Below are 13,548 nucleotides of genomic sequence, written 5' to 3'. Positions count from 1 at the left end.
TGTTGGTGAATGAGCTGTTGCTTTCACTGATACTGATTTGCCCAGTCTGGGAAACTATCTCCACATAACCATAAGTACAACAATCGATGCATTGACCTCCCCGAGTTATGTAGCTCATGAAAGATTTATCCGAATTATTAAGTTGGAGCCCTAACTTAAACAGAATAGATAATATATATTGGAATGTTCTCATTTTACAAACCAAGGAAACAACGCACACCCAACAAATCTTATTTAAAAACACCCAACTAAAGAATAAATTTTGGAGATTCTCTTGTGCCAAGGCCATGTATTGATTAGACCGTCACTACATCAAAGTACCCCAATTTTGTCAAGTGTTTGTTGGGTACGTGCTGAGTCGTTGCTTTGTGGAATCTACATATTGGTCATTTCAGCAGCACCCCAAAATCTGAATTTTAAGCCTTTTTAGGGCCTCCCTTCTTGTTTTTTTGATGTTCTCATCTTATCCTTGATGTCCCACAGCAATAATGAATATCATTCTAGAAGTGCATCAAGGAGGGTATAGTTCAGACCCTGAGCTAAGTTTACATATAAAAATTAGAAACTATTTAAAACGGTGAAAAACATTGTTTTAACATGTTTCCTTTTGATGTACTTTCCTCGTTGCATTTGTGCATCATATCAAATGATATTTTTTTTATTGACTCTAAAACATTTGGGCAAATGTCCTTATTTTGGGAGAAGGATACATTTCTCACCAGTGACATGAACCCCCTTGTTAATCTATAGAACAGATGTCCTAAATGTCAAGATTACACACACTTTAGTACCAGATATATTGAAGACTGACACTGATGGATCTTCTCTTGTAATTTTACTCTGTTCCCTTGCTAGGGCAGCTGATCATTGTGATGAACAGATTCTGCGATGATGTTAAAAGTGAAGTTTAAAAAAAATCCATATTTTTGACACACTATTTAGCACCAAAATTAGAAACTCAAAAGATCATTCAAGATCACAAACTGTGTCACATCTATTTCTGCCAACCTCCAGCGTGTCGGATTAGGCTAGTTACATCTTACCACCTTGTCTTTCTCTATGATTGTTCATCTCTGTAGCAGGTTACACTTAGGTCATATAAAGTGTTAACAACGACTTGCAAACAGCTGGCCCTTCTAATTATCACATTATGAGGAACGATATCAAAATAAGAACATACTGTTTAAACACAGCATACTTATAAAAATGTTAATGTTAAGCTGTTTTGATGAAGACGTCAATCACTTCATTAATTTTGAAAGAAGCTGTCAACACAAATTGACTTAACATTTTTTTATTTATAAAAAAAAACATTTGTTTTTTTAGTAGTTTATAATCTTTATTTTCCTAATGCAGATTTTTCCCCTTAACCCTATGATAGGTTGATCCAAGAAAGCTATTTTTTTGGGTAAACAGGACAGGTATCAGCATGATAAGAAGCCATAATTTAAACAAAAATAGGTTTTGAAATCTGTGAAAGTAAAATTAAGAAATGTTCCTTCCATTTCGGGTAGAAAAAGATGCTTCTGAAGGCAATTTTGACATGGTCCGCTTGCCTGTTAGGTTACTAAATTATTTGGACTTGTGTTAAATACTTCAACTCTTTAATTTGAATGAAAATATCCTTCTGGCATTTGTATATCATGGAAATCAGGTTTACTTCTAATAAAAGTGTTTGTTTTAGGTAATTGAGGACAGCACCCAAAGGCAGCTTGCTTAGTTTTAATCTCAGTCGGTCAATGCAAGTGTTCCAACAAGTTATTTCCACAGCTAAAAGGTACAGAATTGCGCACGGCATTTAAACTGTGTCAAACAAGAACAACTTCATTAGACAGATACAAAGTCAATATGACAAGTGTAATAATATGTAGGCTTTAAATTGCTCGAGAGTCTCAGTGGGTTAAAATGCAGTGCAGTCGCAATGATTCAGCTTCTGAATATATAAGTAATATGTAAGTAATATAGACATGTAAAAGTAGACAGGACTCACCAAACTTGATTGGCTAAGCAATATGTGGCCATAAAGTATAATGTAATTTTTGTGTAGTTATTGTCATTATTATTCTAGCAGCAACCCGGGAATCTGAATGTGTATGCCTTTTATGGTCTTTCGGCTGTGCTAACCTTTGTGTTAACATTTTTTGGATTGTCCATATTCGCAGTTTCTGACCAAAATTTAGGATGGAGCACCCCATCTGCCACACAGGTGCCACATTAATGGTGTTCAATGTAGTCCCGCTGATTTGGAAAACCATTTTTCCATGAAAAATTAGATAGGACTTGCCAAACTTGGGGTACTTCGACGTAGTGGCCGGCTAAGCATTATATGGTCATATAGATGTAATCCTCAATGTGGATATACCCGGCCAGATTATTATTGTTATTGCGGATATGACCCGTTGGTTTGCCATGGTGATAAGACCACTTTTGAAACTTTGCACCAGTCACTTTTTATACACAACCCCAATGGTTTATATTGAATCAAGTTATGATTGTGACCCCTGAGTATTGGACAGGCCTAGTTTGAACACACCTAATTCATAAATATGTACTATACTGCATTGTGTGCTGTGAAGAAAATTAGAAAGTATATAGAAATGTGGATAACTGGCAGATTTGACCAAAGAAAAGTAATATCTGGAGAATTAATAGGTAGTTTAGAGTAGAACAAATGGGAAGGGGACACCAAATGGATCTTGACAAAATTTGTGACAACATGGTCCTTTGTGATCAAGCCTCAGACTACGATGTATCACATAACCCTATTTGAGAATCTTAAAAATAAGATGAAATCAAATAAATAGCTTTAAAGAGATCAACCTCTGTATCGTATATTTAATTGGAGGTCTTCTATTACAATACAATCACAATTACAATTTAAATTACATATAAACTATACTGTTATATTTACTGTTATAATTTTCTTATGTCAATGAAATCTACAACCATGGTTGATTTTTTTTAGCCAGACCACAAGCCGTTGACACCTTAGTTTTTATTAGGGTCACCCTAGCAGGGGTGCATTTAAAGTGCATTACTGGCTTTTCTTGTAACCCAACTAGTGTTTCAGATATGTACCTTGACATGCACAGGGAATCAGTTAGCAAGTGGTGAACCAAGACCTGAATATAAGGTCACACGCAGGTAACCTTGTCTTTTATATAATCATTGTGTCTTCAATAGTCTTCCTAAATCTGTGATACAATGTAACTGTTATAAGACATTGTTCGCCTTAACTGACCTGAACTTTAATCTGTAAAGCGACACAGAGTAATTTTCGTGAGTCCAGATTTAACACATAGTCTTAGCCAAAAGTTTGCTACAGGCGGCTTCTTCGATGTGAAAAATGTCACATTTTGGCACAATAGTTTTTTTTTTATGAGAGATGACATTTCACATTCCAGCAATCTTACATAACAGATACAGAGGCGGATGATCTGACCAAACAGTTCCAGTTATAGAATATTGGATACAGAATCCCGAGCATTAATCGGTAATAACAGCTCACTTTCTTTCTGTATGAATAGTCCCTGTTCCAATATGGTGTCTTGATTACTCTCCAATTACCTGAAGTAGACAGTCTAACATTCTATTTATTCATTTATTTATGCATGTTGGAGTCAATTTTGCATTTTAAATTTCATTTTTTAAATGTAATTACCTCCATCCTATAGGAAAGGTATGTAGTGGAGGTGCAGTGTATTTTATTTGCTAATCCGCAGGGGATGGGGGCTCGAAGGCAACAATGTCAGCCCCAAGAATATTTTTTTTCCTGTTACTAATGGGAAGGTGAGCACAGCCTGGGTTTTTTTTTAATTAATATTTAACCTTTAAATATCCCACTTCCTAGGGCACATGGGAGGGTCATTGCCTCCCCCAATTAGTTTATAGTAGAGGGTGGAAGTGATAGACATGTTCAGGTTAACAACTTGCATGCCCTTGCCCAGGGGAGGGCTGGCAGCCCAAGGCCTGGGGGCAAGTCTAGTCAAGTGGCCCATTGCGCCACCAAAGCGGCTGCGAGCGACATTGAAAGCGGCCGTCGTGTGGCACTCACTCCACCGGTGCCTAATGAAATTAAAGCGCCGCCCAATAGCCGTGCCTCAGCTCTTTATCCCACCCCTTTTAAGACGTGGGACGAAGAGCTGAGGAACGGCCATTGGGCCTGACTGCCGCACGACTCAAGGGCGTACCTAGAGTATTTGGCACCTGTGGCAGATCCTGTATGTGGCACCCCCCCACACACACACACTTTAAAACTGCATAGTTTCTATGGTTAGGCAAACATTGACGGTGGTACAGCACAACTGTTATCATTATATACTTAGGGATTATGCTGTACCACCGTCAATGTGTGCCTATACTTTGAGTCAGACACTGACAATACTGCAGTACAACCCCTATCACTATATGCTAAGCCAAACATTGATGTGGTGTAGGCCTAACACGTCAGTGACTGGCTTAGTACATAGTAGGGATGCACCGAAATGAAAATTCTGGACCGAAACTGAAAATTCAGCATTCATTTGGCCAAAACCGAAAAAAAACCTTTTAAAATACTTTATTAAAAGTAACACACCAAAATTAGACAAAAAAAAAATCAATAACAATATTAATATATATATATATATATATATATATATATATATATATATATATATATATATACATATATATATATATATATATATATATATATATATATATATATATATATGTATATATATGTATATATATATACATATATATAATTAACAGCAATCACAATCCTATCATTCCCAGGTTCTAGCATGTACTGGCTGACTTAGCATGATAGGCGTGTGATTGCTGTTTGCAATCATATATATCTATTAATACTGTTATTGAATTTTTCTGTCCAATTTTGGTACTTTTAATAAAAGTGTTAACACACCACAGTTGGACAAAAAAAAAATTGATAACAGCAATCACACTCCCATCATGCCTAGACAGCCTCCCTATGCCATGCTATCCCCCCTCACTTCCATGCAATCTCAAACCCTCAGCCAGGTACGCTACCTGCACGGCGGCCAGTCCCGGTGGCAGCCGCTTAGTTTTTAACTTTGCGGCTGCCATGAATGTTCGTCTGCTGGCCACCTGGCCAGCCCCCCGGCCCGGATTCAGGGCGGCCTGGGGGGCAATTGCCCCCCGGCCCAGCACGCCCCTGCCCTTGCCTTATAAAATGTTATAATGTTCTCATGCCCTCTCAAACAACTCACAGATTAGTGGTAGAATGTGAGGGAATGCGACTGAAGTCAAGTGAACTTCACAGTGAATAGATCCAAGAGACAATATTATGTGCACTAGAATCCTTCCCACATTTATTGAAGAATGTATCTGTATAAAATGAAATAACTGTAAGCTAAATGACCAAATGGGTAAAGAAGCTACAATAGACCTATTCTGATAAAAACATTCAGCCAGCAGGGGGAGCATTGGTTGACTTCTGCTGGCTTCTGCTGACAACGGTAGTCCAGACTGTATTTAGATAGCCTGATCCCCTGTGTAGGGAAATGTCCCTGCCACTGCAACAAAGTCAGGATGTGCCGGTACATCTTAATGGACGTTTAGGCACAGCTTTTAAGGACGTACCGGTATATCCATGTGGTTGCGAAGGGGTTAATAAAAACCAATGTTCCATGTGAATGTACACTATATGACCAAAAGTATATGGACACCCGTCCGAATTACTGAGTTTAGGTGTTTCAGCAACACCCCTTGCTAACAGATGTATGAAATCAAGCACATAGGCAGCCATCTCAATAGACAAACAATGGCAGTAGAATGGGGCGTACTGAAGAGCTCAGTGACTTTAAACGTGGCACTGTCATAAGATGCCGCCTTTGCCATGCAAATTCACAGAGTGGGGTCGCCAAGTGCTGAAGGGCCTAGAGTGTAAAAATCATCTGTTCTCTGTAGCATCACTCACTGCAGAGCTACAAACTGCCTCTAGAAGCAATATCAGCACAAGCTCTGTGCATCAGGAGCTTCGTGAAATGGGTTTCCATGGTCGAGCAGTTGCACACAAGCTGTAGATCACAATGCTAAGCATGGGTTGGAGTGGTGTAAAGCACAACGCCACCGGACTATGAGGCAGTGAAAATGAGTTCTCTGGAGTGATGGATCATGCTTCTGGAAGTCTGATGGACGAATCTGGGATTGGCAGATGCCAGAAAAACACTACCTACCAGAATTTATTGTGCCTACTGTAAAGTTTGGTGAAGGAGGGATAATGATCTGGGGCTCTTTTTCAGGGTTTGGGCCCCTTAGTGAAGGGCAATGTTAATGCTACAACATACAAAGACATTTTGGACAATGCTCTGCCTTCAATGACCTTTCCCATTCCAGCATAACTGTGCCCCTGTGTACAAAGCAAGGTCCATAAACACATGATTTGACAAGCTTGGTGTGGAAGAAGTCGAGTGGCCTCCAGAGCCCTAACCTTAACCCCCTTAAACATCATTGGGATGATTTGGAACGTCTGACCTCACAAATGTTCTTTTGGCTAAATGGGAACAAATTACCACAAACAAAATTCCAAAATCTTGTGGAAAGCCTATCAAGAGGAGTGGAGACTGTGTTATTGCTGCAAGGTGGGGTCAACTCCATAATAATGCCCATGGTTTTGGAATGGATGTCCAACAAACTCAACAAACTTTGGATGTGATGGTCAAGTGTCCACATACCGTTTGTATAAAGTATATTTTTGTTCATAGACTATAGCTGCTAAAATCCTCAAAATAGTCTGAATCCTGTAACATAATGTGGTATATCCGTTACCATATTTATTTGTTTGATGTCCATGCAAATAGATGAAACAGTATATTCTTGAAACGGCAGAGTGATAATATTCATGTTGGTTCTTTTAAAAAAGAATGCATTTTTCTGACAATTTCATTAAGGAAAAATGAACGTGTCTGTGTTGACAACTTTTCCCCCCCTTTGCTATTGAAAGAAAACAGAAGGAAAAAAGGCTTTGTACGGTATAGCAAATGTAGTCATAATTATTTGCCTGCCAAGGTTTTTAACAATGGCTATTGTTAACGTATTTAAGAGGTTGCAGGTTCCATTTAAATTCCCAGGGGTCCGCTTTGTAAATCCATTGTTAAATTTTAATAATAATGCCAGGTGTACATTTTAATAATACATTCTACCAGAGTATATTGTAGAAAAGAGTTATTCTTACTGCATGCATTTTATTAAGATAAAAACACACACACACACAGTTTTAATGTAAATACAGACTTCATAATTGTACCCAATGAAGGAATGTTGGCATAACAATTGCACTTTTAAACTCATCAGATTATCTATTGGGAAACAAACCTTTGTTCGGATGTTGATGCAACTAATTTGGCTAAAAATGTTAAGTGTGTCCTTTGAGGCCCATAGGCTCATTAGACAGCAGGAATTCTGGTTGTGGTAATTATACTCTGACGATATCTCTTGTGCAGGCTGACATGGTTAGTCTCTGCGAGCGGTCACATCCTTATAAGAAGTGCTCAATGGGGAACTGCTGCAGTCACAGCATTTAGCTGGATTCATTGAAGGTGTACTCCAGCCCTCATGTGCACTTTAATGTATTACCTAAATGGATAGAGGGATTCGTAAGACTCTTCTCAATGTATTTGCTTTGTTTTTGGCCTCGGAGAATCCATAGGGTCTAGCACACATGAATTTGTTGCCAGGATAATTTAAATGTACGCCTCAGTCTCCATATGCACTTTAATTCATATGATAGCTCAGTGTCACCTTTAAATTAACATTTTATCCAGTGCAAATGCATGAAGGGATTCATTATGGTATCCTCATCCCCACTCCCCAGCTACTTGGGTTGCAGAAGGTCTCGCAAACGATTCCCAAGATTACCAATGCCCTGGCTCCATGTATGCACTGAAAGTTCTTTGATTTAGAGAGTGGTAGTAGACTTGTGCAAATTTATTATAAACGATCACAATCTTTTTCGGACAACATATTTTGTTTCCTGCTTTCAGCAACCAGCAACATATCAATAGGCAAAAGGTAACAGGTAGGAAAGATCATTTTCCCCATGGTATACATATAAGGTGGGTTTTTAATACATATATGTTGCTTATTTTAATTTACAAACACAATTACCTATGGTTATTTTATGTAGGGAACTATAAAATGTGGAATTTGGGAAAGTGACAGTTCAGCTTTAAGTTTTTGCTGACATAAGATACTTATTTATCCAAACAGGAAGGCCGGACATATAAAGACTTGAAATGATGAAACAAAATTCATCTTTGTTTATTCATTATATAAATGCAGTAGATACTTACACAGTGTATAGAAAAGTTGGAGAGATCGGGTATTTTGGATCAAAGATGAATATCCCATTAAACAATACAGTGGAATATGATAGTGCTATATAAAACAATAAATAAAAATAATAATAATAAGCCAAGAAATAATAATATGCCCATGACAACATACAGAGCAACCACACTCTTACCTTCACTAAATGTAATTGTTTGCTTTATTTGAAATGTTGTAAACATTTAATGAAAAAAGACAATTTTCTAAAATGAGATCTAATCACCAAACTAGCATCACCTTTCACCCAATGCAATAGATGAAGCTGAGAACACAGCTAAAGCTAAAGCTATTATGAGTAATTCCTCCAAAACTGGTGGCAGCTGCAACTGAAATGAACGGCTGTAAACACGAGTTCAGAGTATATTGGTCGATATTTCTACCTGTCTATCAAATGAGATTTTGGAATGAATTGGTGTGCAATAGGATTTTTTTTTTATTTAAAGAATGGAAAGATTATTTTCTCAGCTGTGCCAATGCTGACTATATATTGAAGGCTTATTTTAGGATTCTCTGCTTCCTTATTGACAATGAAGATGTGTATCACAATGTGAAAACTGCATAGTGCAGCTCCCACAGGGGAGTAACTAGACACCACAGGGCCCTGATGTGAAAATTCAACCAAAAAACATGTCCCATGTTGCCACCTTTGTCCCCAAACAGCTTGTGAGTGGCACCTTTGCCCACAAGCAGCCTATCAGTGCCAACCTAACCCCCAAATAACCTGCCTGTGCCATCTTTGTCCCTCCACTTGTCAGTATCATAGACATCCATGCCCACATACACTCATACATAGATATCCATGCTCACATACACTCATTCATACATAGGCATTCATGCTCACATATATTCATGCTCACATACACTCATAGACATCCATGCCCACATATACACTCATACATAGACATCATGCCCACATCCACCTATACATAGACATCCATGCTCACATACACTTATACATAGACATCCATGCCCAGATATACTTATAGACATCCATGCTCATGTACACATATACCTAGACATTCATGCTCACATACACTTGTACACAGACATTCATTCTTACCTCTCAAGCGCTGGCAGTAACATCTGAAAATGCAGCCAAAGTGTAAAAGTAATTCTGGTGCCTGACAGGGGCAGTTGAAGCATTACCAATGCATGGGGCACATGCACAAGAGGTATATGCCAACATCGATATTCTACATAAAAAGAATACACGGTGTGTGGCAACAATGGGCCTTCTTGCCTGGGATGCAATTTGGATGTTTAGTTGTATGAATATTTTAAAAACGTTATGGACAGGGAACTTGTCTATGTATTAGCGCAGACATTGCACATTTATAATATGAAATAGTGTTTTCTAAAATGATAACACATTACAAAGAAGAGATCCCAGAGCTGTGGTAGCAAAAAAAGAGCTTGATCAACCTCTCTTTTTGTCAGTGTTTATGCCTCCATGAATATATGATTTTAGTTTATCAGCTACTCATGATACAGTATCTAGAATCTTACTCATTTGTAAACGGAATAGTAACTTGCTGGTAATGACACATAAAGCAGGCTTAGTCCTTTTCAACGCAAAAAGGAAATATGCTGTTAATCCAGTTCATTAAAAAATTGAAATATCTACTCTTATCTGATTATAAAATTAACAAAATTAAAGACAAAGATCTCAGCAAATGAAAGGGAGATTTTAACCTTGTAACAGGATTGTCACAAGACTATTCAAGAAGCAGAATTTATAACATTTTTCTAAACACACCTCACAAAAATAGAATCAGATACATCTGAATGAATAATACGTCCATGATGGATTTTTTATATGCATTAAAATTTGTTTGCAACGTAAATAAAATAAATGCACTTTTCTAGAGGGGATCCAATGCATCCTAGAGAAGCCTTGATTTACTTCATGATTTATGGTACTCGGTGGGATCATCCTCACTGAATCACTGTTCACAGACATTTGTGAACAGATTTTGTGTCAGCTTTGTAGTTTACAACCTTAACATCTTAAACTTTTAATGCGATTGTTTGTCGGAAATATGTATAATACACAGGTACATTTCAAGTTTCATGAAAAAGAATAAGATTTTGTTTATGAAGGGTTGTTTGTAAAATAGTATATAGTGTGTCTCATAAAGACAACCACATTTAAATCATCAAATAATTATTTCATGCAATGCACATTGAGTGCAAAAACACAAACAATACACACTCTCTCTCTGTATCGGAGGAATAGAGGAAAGTTGAATTAACTTGTTTAGCAATATTGCTCTCTTTTTTAAGATTCAGTTTAAATAATTGGAATTAAAACCATATTTAGGATTACTGTTAGAGATTATTCGCAATTAGGGTAAATAATAAAAAAAATTTTAGTTACTCACATTTTTATATTAAATTTTACATTTTTAATTAAAGTCTAAAAAGCACACACATATATATATATATATATATATATATATATATATATATATATATATATATATATAGTGTTCCTCACTATGATTCTGACTCTAGGCTTCACTCTAGTGGTACAATCTAAAGTCACTGATCATGTAAACAAAAGCAGCTTTATTTTTTTCTGAACAAGACTAAAAATAATCAGCTTAACTATAGCAAAATCCAAATTTGATCCCTGACAACAATGCACGTGCTAGCAGCAGTATACAAAAAGGCCCTGTCCTACTCTCCAAGCTAGACAAGCTGTCTGAATAAAGCAACCTTTAAAGCGACCGTTTAATGTCCTTGATGCACCCAGTAAAATAGCATGCATTTTAAAGTACTTTATGAGTATTTTAATGCGCACGCTTTCAAAAATCTGAAAATAAACCTACCTTTGGTAGGAGCTAGATCTGCACTCTTTCTCCATGGTCAAATGATTCTTGCCACTGATTGGCTGCTTGATGCAGCCAATGAGTGTCAGGAAAGTATTACCATTGAAGTCAAGTCTGAATAGAACCCTAAGCACAGTGTTGGCTGGAGTTGACTGGCGATAAATATATGATGTTTATGGAGATGTGTTTGGTCAAACTCATCTCTTCTGCAGAAAAGTAGCTGTTGAAAGGGCAAAATGCATATGGGGGGTTCTGCAGAATCGCCATTGCCTTGGCAAGGGGAGCACCACAGAAATTTAAAGGGACTAATATGCACTTAAGTACTTATGATGGCTGGTGTGTCCCTATAAGATATTTATTTATATAAATATAATCTGATGTAATCTTAAATTGTTAGGTTCATTCGGGTTGCTGATTGTGTATTTATTCTGTTAAACACAAATCATTTTGATATAGTTCTGCACAGGAGCTTTTTTTATTATTATTAGTGCTTTATGTAACACTCTCATATTCCATAGTGCTCGACGGTGGCTAAAGAGGGCGAAACAATTTGGATTAAAAAAAAAAAAAAAGGGGGCAGAGGGTCCTCCTCAAACAAGTTTACAATCTGGCCAGGTCTCCAGCTAAGATCAACCCATTTGTTCTCTCTCCAGCAGAATTCTTACTGTAACCAGGGGTAACTGAATTGACTCTCATAAACTTGCTCTCATTAATCAGTATTTGTAGGTACCTGAAAAACTGAACATGGCGCAACGTATGAGAATGCCATGATCTTGTGATAAGGCCACTTTTCACATTTTGCACGAGAGTCCCTGATGTTTCAGAAAAGGGTATGAATGGTTACATATATGTTTTTTTCAATTAATTTACAAGACAGTAAATTAAATATTCTCAGTTAAAATATATAATATAATAGGCAAAAAAAAAACTTTAAAGGTGTATTAACCCCACATAAAAAAAAATCAGTCTCAGTCTGTGCTGTGTAGCTCATCTGTAAAAAAAACACACTACAACCACAAAACACATTGATGCGTCCTCCAAGCATTTATCAATGTAAGAAACATAACACATCGTATAAAAGTCATGAGACTAATGCAGCAGACTTGGTGTAAATCAAAGCCTATGATTCCATGCAGACTAATGGCTTCTGGAAGGTCAAGTTGAAGAATAGTTGTTTTTCTGTGTTTCTTATCGAATATCTACTTATACAGGCATTAATATATCTTTGACAGATGCCATTAACTATAGGTTGTCGAAGGCTTTGTAAAAGAACGTCACAAATAAATGAACAAATGCCCTTTAGAAGATATACCGTAGGTTTGCAATAGATTCATACAATTTATTAGTTTATTTTATCAAAACAGTAAAAATATATTGGATGTAATGAACATATTTAGATAACATAGGATAGCGTAAGCAATCATCCATGGCCAATTTATATCTTAAGACATTGAGAAATAATATAGTATCTGTATCAGGCTTATGGATGACCATTAGTTTTGTGTAAATGAAAACAATTCAGACAAATTTTATTTTTTAGTTTTTGGTCCATTCATTTTTCGGACAACAAATGAGTTTCCTGCCTTTTCAGTTTGGACAAAATTTGGAGAGCTTTTTCGATTTTTGGTTTTCTTAACAATGGAGTTGTTACTTACCTTCACACTCACTAATTATTTCTCATGCTCACTCAAACTCTCTCACACTCTTATTAATGTTCTTTCACACGGTCACACATACTCTCAGTCACTCTTTCTCACCCTCTCTCAGTGTCACCCTACCTTCTCTGTCGACCTTTTTCATGTCTCATTTTCTCCTTCTCTTGCCTATTCTGCTGTCTTTTTTCCTTTTTTGTTTTCCATGAACCAGGCCTCCTGGTTGACTTCTGTAAAAAGGTGGCGCCTCCGGACACACACTCTGCCCCGATTGGAGAAACAGGGGAGAGGTTGTCTCTGTGGCTCTGACCTTTTGGGGAAGAACTCAGAAAGGCCAGATTAATACAGACAGATTTGAGAAAAACATGTGCAGAAACGTTCTCTTTCTCAGCGAATCCATCTTCATTATTCTGGCCTCTCAGAGGCTATTGGATACTGTAGCAAGTAGCATCAGCACTGTTTCTACACAACAGGAAGACACCCCAGGGTTTAAAGCTGAAAATAAACCTGTTCTTCAGGTGGATACATTTTGGATGGGTTTATTTTGATGCAGGTTATTCCTCTGGAATGCCAAAGATTGTGGTAAAAAGTATTTTGGATTCCTTTTTGTCAGCTGAGCTATTGTCTTGTTTTGTTTTCTGCATTCTATCTTTTGCAGGTGAAGACCTCCTTGGCCACCGTGCTTCACTACTGAGACTCATGTGGACAAA

This window comes from Sceloporus occidentalis, unplaced genomic scaffold, assembly GCF_023333645.1.
Source record: "Sceloporus occidentalis isolate IW3139 unplaced genomic scaffold, rSceOcc1.0.p SCAF_30, whole genome shotgun sequence".
Lineage (NCBI taxonomy): Eukaryota > Metazoa > Chordata > Lepidosauria > Squamata > Phrynosomatidae > Sceloporus > Sceloporus occidentalis.
The sequence above is the reverse complement of the archived record's forward strand: the minus strand, read 5'-3'. Positions refer to the sequence as shown.